This window comes from Sarcophilus harrisii, chromosome 3 (assembly GCF_902635505.1).
Source record: "Sarcophilus harrisii chromosome 3, mSarHar1.11, whole genome shotgun sequence".
Classification (NCBI taxonomy): domain Eukaryota; kingdom Metazoa; phylum Chordata; class Mammalia; order Dasyuromorphia; family Dasyuridae; genus Sarcophilus; species Sarcophilus harrisii.
This window is the reverse complement of record NC_045428.1, coordinates 489,455,042-489,474,367: the sequence shown is the minus strand read 5'-3', so window position 1 is coordinate 489,474,367 and position 19,326 is coordinate 489,455,042.

The window sequence follows — 19,326 nt, the reverse complement described above, 5'->3', positions numbered from 1 at the left end:
ACAATGCTTTCCTAGTCCATAATCCTTTCTGCAAAGCAATCAAGATTAAATGATTTGCTCAGGTTCACACAGCTGGTGTCAGGTGTCTGAGACTGGGTCTAAACTCAGGTCCTGCTGATTCCAGGATCAGTGCTCTATCCACGGTACCACCTAGCTGCCCCTGCTGACATGTTCCCTAAAACTTCTAGAAGTACCCTGAATCTAAAACCTCTTCTTAAAAATGTGTAATGGGCTGAGGTTTGAGTTGATGCACTGAGGTCCCAAGTACATGAGGTTAAATAGTAATTGGGCTATACTCTATTAATATACATGATTGGATAAAGAATGGTCCCTGCCCACTCTCCGTGCAAGTCCTGATGTGTTGTATAGGAAATGACGATTTTGGTGGGTGGAGGCAGAGAGAGAGACAGGAAGAGAAGCTGGGAGAGATTGGGCCTGGGTTCGAGACTCCGAGCTGCTGGTTGTATGGCTGTTGGTCGAGCTAGCTTCTTGACTCAGCTGCACACATTGCTATCGCCGATTCTCTTCCACCTCCTATCCTTCTTCACTGAGAATAAAGACTGACGGTTTTCCCCTAACCTGAATTCCTGTCTCCTGCTGATTTAAAAATACACGATCTTCATAAAAATGAATAATGAATTATAAATAACTAAAAAGTATCAATATAACTTCAGCAGCATCTTCCCTAGTGAACACTCCTTGTTTTGTCTATGATTCTAACCCCTTATGGAAGAACCCAAGGCAAGGTATTAATGGTTGATGGGAAGATCTCAAATAATTGGTGATGGCTTCACTTCAGGTTCAGTTTCTGCTTTCTTACTATGATGCCAGAAGCATAGAGTAAGAGGAGGGAAGCCCATCAATCCCAGAGAGAAGCCCACTATCTCTGTTTTATCCCTAGGCCTCCTTGTAGCCCACAGCATTTCCTTTCTTCTTCATATCACTTTAGCCAATTCATTTTATAATATTTATTTTTTTAATGTTATTAAACTATCAGATAGCTAAGCCTCAAAAAATAAATTAGTCTTCTCCCTTCTTACTATGGTTCCAGAAACATATAGGAGGAAAAACCCGACCACTCTGTCATGGTAGCCATTACTAAATCCTTCTTTAATTCATTCTTTTATCCACTTCACTCATTAATTATTTAAACAAATATTTATTGGGTGCCTAAGTGGACACAAGAGCTTTGTGTTAGGCTTTATGGGGAGAAAAGAATTAATGTAGATGTACCTCATGTACCTCATGTAGAATGAGGTATCCTATAATCAGTCCTTCCCTTAATAGAGCTTATAGTCTAATTTGGATAGAAATAGATCCCTGAAAATGTATATTGATTTAGAAAACCATAAATTAGCATTATCTATATTTAATTCATTTTTATTTATTTTGTTGAGCATTTCCAAATTTCATTTTAATCTGGTTCCCTGAGTTTGATATCTCCAGTAAAGGATATAATATATAAACTTAATTAATGCTAGTAGAAGAATTTCTTCTTGTGGTAGAAGTATGAAGTGCCATGGGAGATCAGGGGAGGAGGAGATTACTTACAGTAGATAGAGATCAAGAAAGATTTAGTTGAAGAGGTGATATTTCTATTGGATATGGAAGGGCATTCCATGGAGAGAATAGGGTGAGCAAAGACACAGAGATGAGAAAATATGGGATGTCTCTGGAAAATGATGAGCTGTTCAGTTTTTATGGGATCATAGAGTGTGCAAAGAGATTAAGTCATTTGAAAGCAATTTCTCAAAGAACAGAGAGTATTTTTACATGAATAATAGCAAGTTGCATGTATAAAAGGCCCAAAGAACTTTGTGCTACCTGTTGTTGTGAGGAGCAGTTAACATTTGTAAAGCACTGAGCACAGTGCCTGGCACGTAGTAGGTATTTAATAAATGGATACTCTTTCCCCAACATAGGTATTAATAGAGGTGCTTAACAGAAAATTTTCAGAATTGTTTCCCCCCAGGATATATTCAAGCAAGAATTTCTTTATATACGTAGGAAATCTGGATATTTGTGTTATTTTTTTTTTAGAATAATAACATAGGAGTTTGATCAAGGGACTTCTCTGATCAGCTTGATGATTTTCCCATTGAGAATTTAGGAATTGAACACATCTCTATACAGACTTTCAACAGATCCACTGTCACCTATGTGAGGAATGAAGACTTTTAATCCAATATAACTCAGAAGTCTTTCCTCCTTTAATGATTTCACAAGAGTTCAGGTAGGATGTTCTCCAGATTCCTCTTTGTTTTATGTGGGCAAACATGTCTCCCACTGTTGAAATCTGCCAGTGATTTTTTTTGGCGGGGGGAGTGGGGAGAAAGACTCACTTCCATCTGCTATGCTTTCAATATCTTTCTGAGAGAAAAATCAAAATACAAAATCCAAACCCAAGAAGATCAGAAAGTAGTCTCTTTTTCCTTTAATAGAAGGAACCCAAAGAATCTGGGGAGAGCCTGTCCTCCCAGAAGTCTGAGCCAATAGATTTATCTTGGGAGGAGCCCCTATTACCAAATTCCAACCTCCAGATATCCAAGGAGCATATCTCTCTGATCCAACCTGTGAACTGTGGAGGTATCCCTTGTCCTTGAGACTTAATCAGACTAGTTCTCTCAACAAGATACCAGCCAGCAGTGCTAAAAAGGAAGAAAATGCTGGTTCTGAATCCAAGGATTTGAATTCAAATCCTACTCTAATGATTACTACCTATGTGAATCTGGCAAATCATTTAATATTTTTGGATCTCCAGTTACAAATTTATAACCCTTTATGAAATGCTTATGTTCTCTAGAGAGGGATGCTTTTTAAAAGTCCCAAACAAAGGTTTCCCATTCTATAAACTCATCAGAACCATCAAGAAATTTCTTTGACCAGCCTCCTACAAGAATAAAGATACATAATTTCTAACTGTATGGTGTTTCCATTCAAATATAGTGGCAAAATAGCAACAAAATGGCCTTCCAATAAATTCAAGTATGATTTAAAAAAAAAACAGACAGGCACTCCTCTCTGGATCAACCAAAGAAAACAAATACAGAAGGAATGAACCTATTCCCCCAAAGACAGATTTCTGTACCAGTCATCAGCTCTCCATTCTTTATGCCACAAATAGAATGAAGATCTGAACCTTCCTGCTGTCTAGTCCAGCGAGTGAATCCAATTTGCAATTTCATTTCCTTCCCCGTAAGCTCTATTTACAGATGACCTTTGGTGTCACAACCATTACCAAAATATATCATTAACTAGCAAAACCCAACTCCTCAGGTGAAATGAGAACTGATCATGTGGAAGTTCTGACTGATGTTTTCAACACTGCTCTACTCAGGATGGAAATCAGACTCTGTGCTTTCCTCCCATAAAGATAATCTTTACTTTAATGGGCTACAAAAGCAGCCTGCCAGCAAGAGACAAACATTTATTAAAGTCTCAATAAATAGTAATTCACTAAAGATAAGACTCTTCCTCCTGAAAGTCTAAACGCCCTCTAAAAATTATTTCAGAAATATGTTGCTAAAGGATTAAAATAGATTGAGTACTTAAGTCTTGTGTTGTTCACATTCAACTTGTTTTTCTCTCTGTTCCCTTGGGAATACTAACACAGGGAAAAAAATACTACAGAAGTAACTAATGTGAGATCTATTGTAAACTCATGAGAAGCAGGGAATTCAGTTTAGTCTGAGCTTCCTTCTACTCCCCCATTGGAAATGAAATGGAATATTTTCCCTTCTTGTTCATTATTCAGGTCTGATGTTAGTCTCATTTGCTTCCATTGCCTTGCAATGAGTATAAAGTAGCACTCTGAGTAACACTTCTGAGGCAAGGGAGAAACTGTGGCCTTTGAGTGCTTAATAGAAAAGACGCAAAGAATCGAAACTCAAGATGCCATTTCTATAGAAGTATAGCTCATCTCTCAATGCACAAAGCTCTCCTGACTGGCAGTTTTGACTTCAAATCAGGATGTTCCTTCTTTTGCTTGAGCTAGTGGAGGGAGCTTGCTGTCCCTTTTGGGGTAACTAGCAGGCATAAATGTATATAGTAATGTTACAGGGTGTGGTCCAGGGACTGAGTTTTTCTGCTGGTATCTCCCCACTTGAAGAGCCTGCTTCCAGGAGAAGTGATAATGTGTAATGGAAATGCATTAGAGAGAACGTTAGAACCTGCATAAACATTCTGCAACTGGTTCCAGTTGGCTAGCCACTTGGTGAATTGGAAGCTCTTTGATGGGCTGCAGAGACATTCAAAAGGCCATGGCAGGTCTCTGTCATCTCTCTAAATCAGTCCTTTCAGCTGCTTTTTTTGTGATTTAACTTCTTTGTGCAAAGCACCTCATGAAAGATGATGCTACAAGAATTCAGGCTGTGGAAAATTTTCCCCTCTCAGGACATGTAGTCCTGTGAAATGGTTCAATTTTAGTGTCTGTGTTTCAGTTCCAGATATGGTGCTGAAACCTGGAGTTTTGAAAAATGAGGAAAACATTTTAGTGTCCTGGAGTCCGGGAATCTGGATTCAGTAGCTATATGAGCATCAGGGCCAAGGAAAGCATGGAGTTACCTTAGAAAGTTACCTTGGGGATCAAGCTCAAAAAGACATATCTGGCATGCACTCTTACATTTGGACTTGAATTTGGTAGGACCAATGCTCTGTGAGAACTGAGCTGCCAGGCAAGTTTGCTTGTTGTTATTCAGTCATGTCCAAATTTTTCAAGATCCCATTTGGGGTTTTCTTGGCAAAGATACTGGAGTTGTTTTGCCATTTCCTTCTCTAGCTCATTTTGTGGATAAGGAAACTGAGGCAAACAGAGTAAAATGAATTACCCAGGATCATACAACTAGTAAGTGTCAGAAGATGAATTTGAACTCAAGAAGCTGCTTCTTCCTAACTCTAGACCTAGCTCCAGAAGCTTACTTGCTTATACCTTAATTTCTTTATTCATAGAATCATATAATTTTTGGACTGCACAGTAATCTTGAAGATCAGTTAATTCTACCCTTTATTATTCTTATCTGCTTTCTTGATGCCATTCAGACTATACAGGGGGACCGTGTCCTTTCCTTCATAACTTGTTCAATTCAAATAATTCTTTTGTTTGATGAACTTGTAAAGCATTTTCTATAAAATGTAGCAATGAACAAAAAAGTGGTAATTTTTTCTCTCCATGGTCCTACAAGGACATGAATCAAATGACCTATTATGACCTTCCCCATCTGGCCCTCCTAGGGGCCAACTGCTTCTTCCTCCCCCCAAAAAAGAACCTTCCAGGTTAATAGCACATTTTGGGGCAGCATCCACTTAAAAACACAGCTTAACAGCTCATGAGCCTCCTCATGTTGTTTGATTAAAATCAGATTTAATCAGATTTCAAATAGAAACTCACAGCAAAAGACCTTCAATCACTCAGAATATCAAAATAAGATTATAGGATCGTAGATTTAAAACTACACAGGATCTTGGAGATTATTTAATCCAATCCTCTTATTTTACAGAAAAGGAGGCTGAGGACTAGAGATACTCAATGACTTTTAGAATTACACATTTATTAAATGGCAGAACCAGGATTTGAATCCAAGTCATCTGATTTCAAATACAGTATTCTTTCTTCTGCACCCAGAAAATTTCTTAGTCATACACAGGAAAGTTTTCCTACCCATATACACATTGTATCCCAATGTCCACAGTAAACTACTTCATTATTCATTGCATGTGTCATCGCTGTCACCTCCCATTCATTGCCTCTTCACATCACAGAAGAAAGAGAACCAAGAGGTTTCAAGCATCTTCTACAGGTCCCAAATGCCCCTTTTAAAAATCCAGGAAACAGAGAGATGGAATTGATCTCACAGGAAGTAGTAAACTTTGCAGCAGGCCTGGGGGTACCTGAGCATACACTACAGGGAATTATGGGAATCTTACTGACTACACAGCTAACCAAAATTGATCTGCTCTCTTTTCAGAGGTTTATATCACCAACCCCAAAACTGCTGCCACCTCTGCCAACTGTGCTGCTCCTCTGTGAGCCGTATATGGCAATCAGAGGCTTTATCTTGTTTGGTCTAAGTTCCTTTTAAAAATAACCTCATATTCAGAAAAGTATCTTTTTGCTACATATTCCCTACACAAATTATCTCTCAGATTGTGACATGGAAGGTCTCTCTTTCTGAATGTCTTATGGGGAACTCACACACACATGCACATACACATATGTATTTATACATATGTGTATATGTGTGTGATCCAAACATGCATATAATGCACACATATAAATATATTCTAAGCATATACATAAATGCACACCCAAGAATGTGGATATATGCACACTTAAAGATATACATGTATGTGCACATATATGTTCATGTTATAACATGCACACTCCAAACACATACATAAATGCACATGCATGTGTGTATGTGTGCATGCACAATACATATTTCACACATACACACAAATATTTAATTTACTACTTGACCCAAATATTATATATTCTTGCTCTGTGGCCATGGAGCAAGTCACTTCAGAACTCTGAGACAAGTCGTAGCATATTGCCTGATACATCCTATGTATATGTATATGTATTATGCATATGTAGCATATACACAAATGTACACACAAGGATGTGTATATATGTACACACAGAGATATACATCTGTATGCACATATATGTACATGTTATAACATATATACATACTCCAAGCATGTACATAAATACACAACTATACAATATATACATATATGTTATATATGCACATATATAACTTCATATCTTTGAGACAAGCTGTAGCATAGTGCCTGGTACATCCTATGGGCTTAATAAATATTTGTTGACTGAACTATAGATTGCTTCCTCATTTGTAAGATGGGAATTAAGGTCTTTGGTGTACCTTTTCCCAGAGCTGGAGGAAGGAAAGATCCCTATAAATCTCAAAGTACTTTATAAATGCAAACTAGTCATTTACTTATATATGAACTTAATCTTTTGCTGTTTACATACTTTGCTGTCTAGCATGATTTCCTTTTAGAGTTTTGTCAATATCAGTATTATTTCAGACTAAGATTTTCAAAAAATCAGGGGAAATTAATAATAATAGTGAAATTTAATGATGATAATGATGATGATGATAGCTCTCATTTATATATGCTTTAAAGTTTGCAAAACAACATAACATATCATATTTCCTTTGATCCTCACACTTTTAGAAGCAGGTGGTATTTTATGAATGAGGAAACTGAAGCTGAGGGATAATTTACTCAGTCACACAGCTAATAAGTATCTAAGGCAGGAATTCACCCACGTCTTCCTGGGCTGTTTTAGACAGTGACTTTTAAAGAGGCAAAGAATATTTTGGTGAGCATTGCTTTGCACTGTATTTATCACAGCACTTCATTTGAATGGGCAAATAATAAATAATTTAGGGTGACGATAGCATCATAATCCTATGGATTTTTTGAAGATGATATCACCACAAGAGACATCTGGTCCTGGTTAGCATTCTTTAAGGCAGATTTTCATCACAATCACCACCATCAGTAGCAGCAATAATAAATATTTCCCTAAATATTGGATTGGTTGTTGTCCTAGGCACTCAACAGAATGAGCAGAGGACAGAGAGAAAACAGGCACAGGAAACATTGTTACCCTCAGAGGTGTCATATTCTAAAGAAAGGAAATCTTCTGCAATGGAAAAAATCAAATCTATCCTTCTATATTTTCTTTGCCTTCCCTTCCCAACCCCATTTCTCCATGCTCATGTAATACATCAAGGTCACAAATATAGGTGGCTGGCCAATTTCACCTAATTAAAGTCCAGCAGAGTGACTTTTTTAGTTCTCACCCAGGGTCCTTGGCAGATATGAAACCGATCACCTGAAGCTACTCTGTAGCTCTCACCTCAGTGCATGCCCCTGGGCTACGCTATATAAACACATCTGCTCACTTCTGACCTGGTCTCAGGAGATATTAAACTGTACTTCAATCCTTGATTTCTCCCCCTTCTAATTAGTGAAAGTGTTTAATAAGTAACAGGGATGTTTCCAGTAATTTAGCACTTCATTAGTAATTTGTTCCATTTAGGACATATTACGAAAATGAACTCTTAATTCAGATAACTATTCACTGCCTTTACAAAATATAATGGCTCCTAATTCTCATTACTTGAGCATGTTGTAAACCTCCTAAGTGTTGTTTTTTTTAAACTTTTCATTAAGGTGAACTTCAGAGAAATGCTGGACTTTCAAGAAAAGTAAATAAAACTCATGAAAAATAGGCAACCAAAAAGCAAATAGAAATACAATAAACATATAAAATTCTCCTGGGGATGTTGTGCCGTGGATGTAGAGAGGCAGTGCTATATTTTCTGTAGAAAGCAAACAGACAAAACCTTTTGCTTGCAAATGTTAGCAACTTTAAAGTACCTGTCTGGGTAGCACTGAGCCCCTTAGGGTTGCATTCCCATTCAGGGAAGGTAAAAGAAAAAGTTATTTGAGATCACCAAGGGAACTAAGAAATACAGCACAGATGAGCCTAGAGATCTCAAGATGTTGGAGGGGAAATTTTTGAGAGAAGCTTGTGATTGTATGAAGTGAAGACGCTGACCTTGGAGCTTCAACTTCACTTAGGCTTCTTTAATTCAATTCAATGTAAGTCAATAAACATTTTTAAAGCACCTACAATGTGATAGATACACTGGGAATCCGACTAAAAAAGAAAAATAAGGTCAGTCTTTATCCTCAAGGTTTTTGCAATAAAATGGGTGAAGAAGAAAGAAAGCAAGCAAGCAGGAAGAGGGAAGGTACCTCAGTATCAGAGGCATGGTGAGGGCAGAATTAAATCCAAGGAGGGCTGCTGATGGGAAATGGAGGAGTTATAAGTTACATAGGGGAGGAGATTTTGCTCCACTTTCTAGCCCTCCAATCAGTGAGACAGAGCCTACTGACTGTACTGATGAGGTCTGAGATCAAAACTGATGTAATCTCCTGGACAATGAGTTTCCTGGTGATGAGTTTTTCCTGGAAGCATGAGCTAGTGAAGTGGAATACAAGGACTGCAGCCTCATCTTCTCCTCTCAGATCTCTCCTCAGATTTTGTCTTTGGTCCTCAAGGTTTCTACTTTTCATTACTCTCAAAATATCCTTTATCATCTTGCCATCATCCACAAGCAGGGCTATTTTAGAGCTGGCTCCAACTAGCTAGAGAATCAATTGTTAAGTTTTCAATGTGCTGACCTCACATGTATAATCAAAAATCAAACTGCTTTTCTCTTCAAGAAGGGGCCAGAGGTAAGAGGGAGAGAAATTGGAACACTGAATTTAAAAAAAAAGATTATATTAAAATGTTATGTCATTGGAAAATAGGGAAATAAAGAAATTTCTGTTTTCAATGTGAGCATGTGCACCTGTGAAATTAGGAAAGAAGGGATAGTTTACCTATCAGATCTTTGGAGAAGGGAGGAAGTTATATGACCAAAAAAGAATTAGAGAACATTATGAAATGCAAAATGGACAACGTTGATTACATTAAATTAAAAAGTTGTCACTCAAACAAAACCAACATAAACTAGATTAAAAGAGCAGTAAAAAGTTGGGAAAAAATTTTAGAGCCAGTGTTTCTGATAAAGTCCTCATTTCTAAAATATATAAAGAACTGTGTCAAATTTATAAGGATATAAGTCATTCCCCAATTGATAAATGGTCAAAGAATATGAACAGACAATTTTCATTTATAGTCTTATGAAAAAGTGTTCTAAATCATTGTTGATTAGAGAAATGCAAATTAAAACAACTCTGAGGTACCAACTCATAGCTCTCAGATTCTCAGATCTAAAGATGATAAGAAAAGATAATGATAAATGTTAAAGGGGATGTGGGAAAACTGGGACACTAAAACATTGTTGTTGAGGTTGTGAAATGATATAACTGTTTTGGAAAGCAATTCAGAACTATGCCCAAAGGGCTATAAAACTGCATACTCTTTGATCCAGCAGTGTCTCTACTGAGTTTGTATCCCAAGGAAATCATAAAAGAAGGAAAAGGACCCACAAGAATTGGAAAGTGAGTTAAATACCCATAAATTGGGGAATGGCTGAATAAGTTATGGTATATGAAAGTAAGGAATATTATTATTTTATTAAAATGATAAATAAACTGATTTTAGAAAGTCCTGGAAAGATTTACATGAACTGATGCTGAGCAAAACAAGCAGAACCAGGAAAACATTATAGACAGTAACAGCAAGATTGTGGGATGATCAACTATGAAAGACTTGGTTTTTCTCAGTGGTTCAATGATCCAAGGCAATCCCAATAAACTTTGGTTTGAACTGCCATCTGCATCCAGAAAGAAAACTACGAAGATAGAATATAAATCAACACATGTTATGTGTACATTTTTTCTGTTTGTTTCTTTTCTTGTGGTTTTTTTCCTTTTGTTCTAGTTTTTCTCTCCCAACATGATTCATAAAAAATGCATATTTAAAAAGCTAATCTACATGTATAACTAGAAAAAGATAAAATAATTAACTGAAATTGGCAAAGATTACAATTTAGGGTTGGATTTATTGTTTTGTTGATTATCTATTTGAAGGAAAAAAAAACTTAATAATACAGCACATCACTCTCCATAAATGTTGTACCTTTATGGGTATGCTTTACAACATTTCTTAATCTGACCTAATTTTTTTTATCATTCCCATCTTTCCATCTATCTTATAACCTCTAACTCTATTGTTCATCCTTACCATGACCTCTACATTTTCTTCTCCTCAGTTTCATCCAAACCATCACCCCTGCACTAGTTAGATTTTGTGAAACAACATCTCCAAATATCTAGAATGCAACTAAAGTAGTCCTAAGGAGAAAATTATATATCCCTAGAAACATACATTAATAAAATAGAAAAGGAGAAGATTGATGAACTGCATATATATATTATATATGTATATATATATTATAAATATATCTATAACTAGAAAGCCAACAGATAAACTCAAAATAAGCACAAAAGAGGAGAAATAGGTGTATTAGAAAACAAAAGACTATAGAAATGTTATAGAAAATGCTACAAGATGGTTCTTTGGAAGGACTAACAAAACCCATAAACCTGATTAAGAAAAAGAGGGCAGAAAAATCAAATCAACAAAATGAATCAAGGTGTAATCTAATGCCAATCTATACTGGAGCACTCCTTCTCTAGTCTGAATGGCCTGGTCTGCTAAGAAATGCAATGCCTTTGCAATCTAGTTATTAATTATTTTGACCATGACTTGGAGTCTAATGAGCCTATTTAGCATACAAGTTGGGGTTCTGTACCTCCAAATTCTATCCGGGACTATCACCCCAATCATTTCCATCCCCAGTAATTAGAGTAGGTAATCTTTACAAATAAAGATGCCTATCAGGACAGTGAGCAACAACAGAAATGCTAAAAGAAACAAATAGACATATGCATTGAGTGACAGATAGATGTTTAGACCAAATACTCACTTACCTACTTATTTAGGATATAATGACCACATATTTCAGATAGAAAACTGCAAGAACTTACATATTTGAATTGTGTTCATGACTTCTACTGACCACTTGCCTTGATTATACAAATTTTCTGTGAGAGAAAAAAGCAGGAACATGCTTATAATCAAAAACTGGTCCTTCAGGCCTCAGCCTGAGAATACATACATGACAGGATAAATCATCCTTAGCTCTGTTTGACTTTAGATAATTATAATTCCAGATGCAAGAATAATCAGGTAGGTTCTTATGCAAAGGAATACCACTGGGAAACTTAGAGAGAAGGATCCTACCTTAAGTGGAGACTAAGGTTGTCCTCCACTTCTTGCTCAAATACTAATCTCCACCTGTACTAATTCAAGATCACATTTCTGAGTAGCTTGTGGTATATTTCTTTCAGATGGTAGATTACTGGCTTGATGATCCATCAGACAATTCTACCTGAATTCAAAACTCCAAATAATACCAACTACAGTCCCAAGAAATTTTATTTCAAATAGCTAGTCTCATGAATCAAAGCTTCAGGTGAATTTATCTCTCAAGGGACACATCTTAAATAAGTATTGGCAAATCTTATGTTGATAACAGTGAGAGATTCATTTTAGAAAGTCTATAGCTTATCTTCATCTCTATGTAGATGCTTGTAAATTCAACATTACATAAATCATTTTACTTTAGGATGTTCAAAAACCAATCTATATTAAAATATATTCAGGTATTAACTATGTTCAAAGGGACAAAGACATAGACTACTGTTGTCAGAATCTCTCTAAACAATGGGGACAACTTTAAGATGATTCAATATAGCCAATTAAAACTTACATAGAATATAGGATATAGAAATAGATGGTACTCTCCTGATTTCACATTAAAGAACCCTATCAGAATTGACATTAATAATTTTTTCTATAAAAATGTTCATTCAACTTCCTCTAATCGAGGAGTCCCTATAAATAACAGGTACAATACCAATATTGCTAATATTTTTCTAACAGCAATTAATCTTCCCTCCAACCAAAATATTCCTAATTACCCTGGTGCAAAGTCAATTTTAGAGGTTATAAATTGTCCTTAACAGTCCATTCTTGAGGTTCCTCCATATGTCCTTTAATTGTGGTGTTCTCAGCTTCTGGACTGCAGTCTAGATTATCCTGGAACTACAAAATCCAAAAATGTTGTCTGGATCTGCAATCCTTGATTCCTATGGGCTAAAAGGGATAAAGACACTGTCAGTATATAATTCCTTAAAAACTTATCCTTTGTTTCAAAAGAGGATATTTCCTTTTCCTCTCCCAAGTAAAGTAGACCAAATAGCATCTCATATGTGGAAAGTCCCAGATCACTTCTGGGGACAGTTCTAATTCTTTAACAAAGCAATAGGCAAACATTTGGTCCAAGACAATTTAGTCTCTAACATCAATTTAGTAATCTATTTCTTAAAAACCTTATTTATTCTATCCACTTTCCCTAATGAGGTCAGTTGCCCAGGTGTATGGAATTGCTACTCAATTTACAATTACTCCCTATTATTTCTTATAAAACCTTAGAAGTAAAGTATGTTCCATTTTAAGAATCCTTAGTCTCTACCAATCCATACTTAGGTACAATTTGTTCCAATGTTATTTCACTATGCCCTCTTAAGGCAGCAGATCTCAGGTGAAAGCTTCTATCCATCCTATAAAATGGTCCACTATAATAAGTAAATATCTCAGTTTTTCCACTGGTATCATTTCAGTAAAATCTAACTTGAATATTCTGGAGCCAGACTCCCTCCCCCTGAAGAGATACCTCTTCAATACCTTCTTATTTATCTTTAGGCATATTACATACCTTTCAGACACAGTTTTCTTCACAATTATACATATCCTTATATGTCAGATTTTCTTGCTTTTATTTCTTTGCTAAAGGAAAAAAGCAAAACAAACTTTAAGATTCTGAATATAGGTAGTATTTAAATAACAGGGTCAAATTTCACATAATTTATACAACATATCCATCAGGGCTGACAAAATGTTAAAATACAATTTTTATATATTACCCAATATATAATTTAAAAAGCAAGATAGTTGTCTAATTAGGAGATATAAATGTGTGACCTATTTAGGTAAATTACCAGAGAACTTTGTTTTAATACTCAATTTTTTACCCTAAAATCAATCAAATGCAGATTTAAACTTCTAGTAGCAATATTTCAATATTAATGTCCATATATTCTAAAATCTTACTAGAATAAACATGTTCAAATTTTAGCACACACTGTTAATAGTAATTATCTCTTTGAAGATGTTGGGGCATAAGGGCAAACCCCAGAAAAATACAGACCAGTCAGGGATGCCAGCCTAACCAGGTAAAATTCCACAAGCCTCTCCAAGGCAAAGAAGGAATTTTTGATGTTGTTGTTGTGTTCTTGTTTTTGCAGTTTTTCTGTAAGCCTCAAGTTCAGGCCCTCAGAAGACTTTTAGTCATATAAATTAGACCTACTTAAAAATATAATAGACTAATTCAAGTTAGCTGATAGAGCTGACAGAGAGACAATACCAAGCAATTAATAATTAGTCTCAAGGACCCCAGAATCTGCTAAAATGTTTTATCAGTTTTATAACTTTATTTCTGCAGACCCAAATTGGCCAGTTCTAAGTCCACAGAAATATGTCAGTTTTTTGTTTTTTTTTGATGTGACAGTTAAAACTTTCCCTATCTCAGAACTAGTCCTTCCTCTCTAGCTAAAAGCTATTTGCATAAATTCAATTATGTACAAAACAAAAGCTTTTAAATCCCAAATGGCCAGGTTTCTTCTTTTGTAATTCAGCTGACTAAGAGAAACATAATAAAATGATCTCCCTTCCTCCCCTCTGTCTTTCTCTTTTTCTCGCCATCTTTCTATCTCTGTCTCTAGCTCTATCTCTCTCTGTCTCTCTGTCTCTCTCTCTCTCTCTCTCTCTCTCTCTCTCTCTCTCACACACACACACACACACACACACACACACACACAGCTTTTCTAAATCAATCAAACACTTTTTCTCCACCCCTTCTTGGGGTGGAAGCATGAAGAGGACTTCCAGAGCTGTAGCTATAGGAGCCATTTGGTTGTCGGGATGGGGGAAGGGAGTGTGTCAGGGGGAATATACAAGTTGTTCTACAGTCCACAACCACAAGGCTACATAGTCTCTCTCTTTCAGTATTAAAGGCTACTTTGAATTTATACCAGCCTTTGGAGGATTGATAGTTCCTTCAAGTGGGGTGCCTGCTCAAACAAAACAACAGTATTTGCTCTTTTCCTTTTGTTCCTTCCCTGTAAATTTTGGTACTTCTCTGTTCTTTCTAAAGAGCTATCTTTCAGACACTAGCTAGGTTTTTAGAGGCAGCTACTTTAGATTGTTCCTTTCCCATGGTTCACAACATCTTGTTCTCTTTGGTGGAGGAGTCACCCAAAGAGAGCACTCTGATGGACTCTAACTGCTTAAAGTCTCTCCCAGTTTCAGTCACCCAGGAGGCTCATCAGATCTTGTCAAAGGGAATGTACTCTTTTGGACTTATGGACAACTTAGGATCCCTCCCCCTTTACCCATATCTTTCCCTAACTGCCTTATGCACAACTTACCTGACTGATTTCAAAGTTTTTCCCACTGGCTTCTCTCCTGAGCCAAATTAATCCTTGATCTTTGCTAGCCCACTTACTTCTGTTTTGGCTTCTCTGAGTATCTCTCTTTGTAAATTTACCCAATTAGAGTGGGTCTTTTTGAGTGGAGTCCAAGAGCCACCTGAGGACTCTGCCCAAGGATTTGGTACACCAGAGACCACTCACAAACAGGAACTATCCTGGACAAGCCCCCAAAATTGTGTGGACAGCGATCCTTAACCAAATTAAAATCAGAGACTCTCAGGGTAAAATGATTTATTATGATCTTGTGAGGAAGGGCAACTCCCAACAGAGAGGAATGCAAAGCACAAACTACAAAATAGATTATATAGCCCCTAATACAGAAGCCTCCATCCCTTTCTGACCTTTTCTCCCTTTGACTGGGGAAGTACAGGCTTTCATCATACAGTGGAAATCTATTCCATAGACAAAGAATACAATAACACATTCTTTACCCTTATCAAGAACTTAAATGCTAATAAAAAGGTGGTAGTGGACAGGAGGGGAATGTAAATTTATCTAAGATAATCAGACACCTGCAGCTTTGATTTATAGCTCACTTTGTTATTGCAAAGTCTCAGGTCACAATTAGGACATAGGTCAAGGCCACATACTTCAGTTTATCCCATTCTGTAAAGAGCTGAAACTCTGAATAGGTGCACTTAAATCAGACAACCAAGCACTTAAGTCTAATTACCTATTGGACAATAACTCTATTAACATGTTTGGAATTTCTCTTCTCACAGTGCTAGCTCAATGCTTGGGTTAGGAGAATCATAACCCAAGGGATTAAGAGGGATTAAGGGGTGGAGTGAGACAAGCCAGAGTCACTTTGAAGGAGGACAAGGAGAAAGGAGGCTGGTGGAGAGTTTGTGGCAGTTTTGTCCTTTCCCTTCACTTCTCCCCCTAAAGACTGAGGATTTTTGCTTATCCTTACTCTGGCTGATTCTGAGGCTTCCAGGGAGCTAGCCTGGAACTTGCACCATTCAATGCTATCAATAGCAATAAGACCAGAGAAGTAAATTACAAATATAAAATTAGATCAAGAGCAGATAAAATTATCCCCATTTATTGATGATGTAAATTCTAAAATCAGCAAAGGCACCAGTTGAAACATTGAATATTTCCAGCAAAGTTGCAAACAACAAGATAAGTCCTCAAAAATAATAGTATTTCTCTACAATAATGACAAAATCCAACAGACAGTATAGGAAGGCAAATCACATGTCAAATAACTACAATGTACATTAAATGTCTGGAGGATAGTCTACCAAAACAGCAAAAGACTTGCATAGTTACAAAGTACTCTTTAAAGAAATAAAGAACAATTTAAATAATTGGAGGAATATTCAATGTTCATGGTTAGACTATGTCAATATAATGAAAATAACAATACTACCAAAGTTAACTTTAAGTTTTAATGCTTGTTATACCAATCAAATTATTAAAGAAATTCTTTATTTTTTATTTTCAAAACATATGCATAGTTGTCAACATTCACCCTTGCAAAATCCCATGTTCCAAATTTTTCCTTCCCCTCCCCTTCCTTACATAGCAAATAATCTGATATATATTAAATGTGTAATTCTTTTATACATATCTATATAATTATCATGCTGCATAAGAAAAATCAGATCAAAAAGGGAAAAAATGAGAAAGAAAAAATGCAAGCAAACAACAACAAAAAGAATGAAAACACTATTGTGATCCACATTCAGTCCCCACAGTCCTCTCTCTGGGTGCAGATGGCTCTCTTCATCACAACACCACTGGAATTGTTCAGAATCATCTCATTGTTGAAAAGAGCTGCATTCTTCAGAACTGATCATCATATAATCTGGCTGTTGCCATGTATAATAATCTCCTGGTTCTGTTCACTTCACTCAGCATCAGTCCATGTAAGTCCCTCCAGGCCTTTCTGAAATCATCCTGCTGGTCATTTCTTATAGAACAATAATATTCCATAACATTCGTATATCATAACTTATTCAGCCATTCTCTATCTGGTGGGCATCCATTCAGTTTCCAGTTTCTTGCCACTACAAAAAGGGCTGCCACAAACATTTTTGCACATGTGGGTCCTTTTTGCCTCCTTATGATCTCTGGGATACAAGCGCAATAAAGATACTGATAGATTAAATGATTTGAACAGTTTGATAACTAAAGGGATATTTTAAAAAAACTTGAAAAAATAACAAAATACATTTGAACATTTGAATTCAGCAGAAAAAAAACCCTAAACTATTCTGGGGTGATCATCCAAGATCTCAAGCTGGAATGGCTCAGGCCACACAATTCTAACTGGCCACATAGTTGAGTTCTCCCTCCACTCCAAAAGCACATCCTATCCCCAAGCTCCTCCAATAGGTAGAAAGACCTGGCCTGGGAAAGAGGGACAATGATTATCTCATCCCTAGTTCTGCTTCTTAACAGGGACTGATCTTTTCCTACGCCAAATTTCTAAGTTACAATTATTCTGCCCACTGTTACTTGCACACATTTACATGCTTGATAGATCATTATACTGAACTCTTCCTTGAAACTCCCCCCTTCTCCCTGCATTGTGGCAGATTATGGTCTTATAGGCAGAGAACTCAGGCCTGGATGTCTCCCTGGCCCACCGTGTGAAGTGATGATTTTTAAAAGCAATGATATATTTTTTTTAAATATAAAGCTTCAATATTGCCAAAAGGAAAAAAAAATCTTTGATACCTTGGACACCAAGGTCCTGCCCTAATACTGTTTGATGATTAGAAAAATATTCTCCACTTCTGTTTTGAACTCTCTGCTCTTTTCTCTCTTCATTGTGTCTCAGATATTTCCACTGGGCTATTCCCTCAAGATTTCAAAGTCAACATGTCAAAAAACCAGATCACTAATTTATTAATTAAAGTGCTTAATAAATGCTTATTTACTAATTTCTAGAATAGAAAATACTGGGTGTCTTTAAATTGTTCTCCCCTCCTCCCCCAAAGAAATTGCTGTGCAGGGAATTAAAAAGAAGTTCAGGGACAACTACAAGTTCTTGAAAGTAGCTTTTTAAAAAATACAAATTGAAACCTAACCTCACTTCATCTCAATCTTTCATTTTATGGATGGAAAAGTTAAAACCCAGAGAAGAATGTAACCTAGTACCTACTTAAGTGTTGTGGCACAATAGAACTAACATCTCCCCAGATCACAAAGCAAGAGAAACATGAAGACCAGGTGACAAGAAAAACCAGGATTTATTTACTTCCCATCACAGCTGCCAAACCCAACAACTGTTGATGGGGATATACCAGATGCCATATTAAACTATATCCCAGTGGTGTAGCAGCTGTGACTGTTTTCCCTTTTGCAGGCAGGGTTAGTTTTAAGAGGGTAGGGAAGGTTCAACAGTTATCCCTGTTAATGCCCTCTCTTTGGCCTAAATATTTCCTTAAATAAGTCAACAAATCAAGAAGCACTTATTAAAAGTGCTTACTATGTGCCAGATACTGTGCTAAATACTGGGAATATTTTAAAGTGATTAAAAAAATATAAACTCCAAGGATCTCATAGTCTAATGTAGGGAACTACTTGAAGACAACTATGAAAAGCCCAGGGCTTCTGCAAGCTTATTTATCCTTTGGTACTATCAAATATTGCTGCTTTATTCCCTGGTATCCCAGGGCTTCCTTATATATGATGTTACCTACCTGTGAAATTATGTAGACTTCAAACCACTGGGATTTTTTTCAGTTTCTCTCTACAGGTTGTCTAATCTCAGTTTTCTGGGATGGATTTTAGCCAAACCAGAGACTGTGGGGTTGGATGTCCATTAAGTAATGTCGGTCAGCCTTGTTGACCTTAGTCATAACATTGATCACTAATATTGATGGATCTGCCAAAATCATCAGACAGATACATTGTGAACAGAGTGGTTAGTGGATGGCCACATCCAGTGATATCCCATACACAGGGATATAGTATTGGTAAATGGGAGGGCCTTGGGGTGATGAAGCTAACATTGGGCAGGTCCAAAGGCCTATTCTCATCATCTGTTTGGTGAGTGACCTGTAGGAAAACAATCTGTTATTTCATGAGACTTATTCTCATTGTACTCTGGGAAATGTTCATTCTAGAGCTCCAAAGAAAGAACCATCTGCTATTATACTCTGCAGGAGACTTAGAGATTGATGTGAGAGATCAACAGGG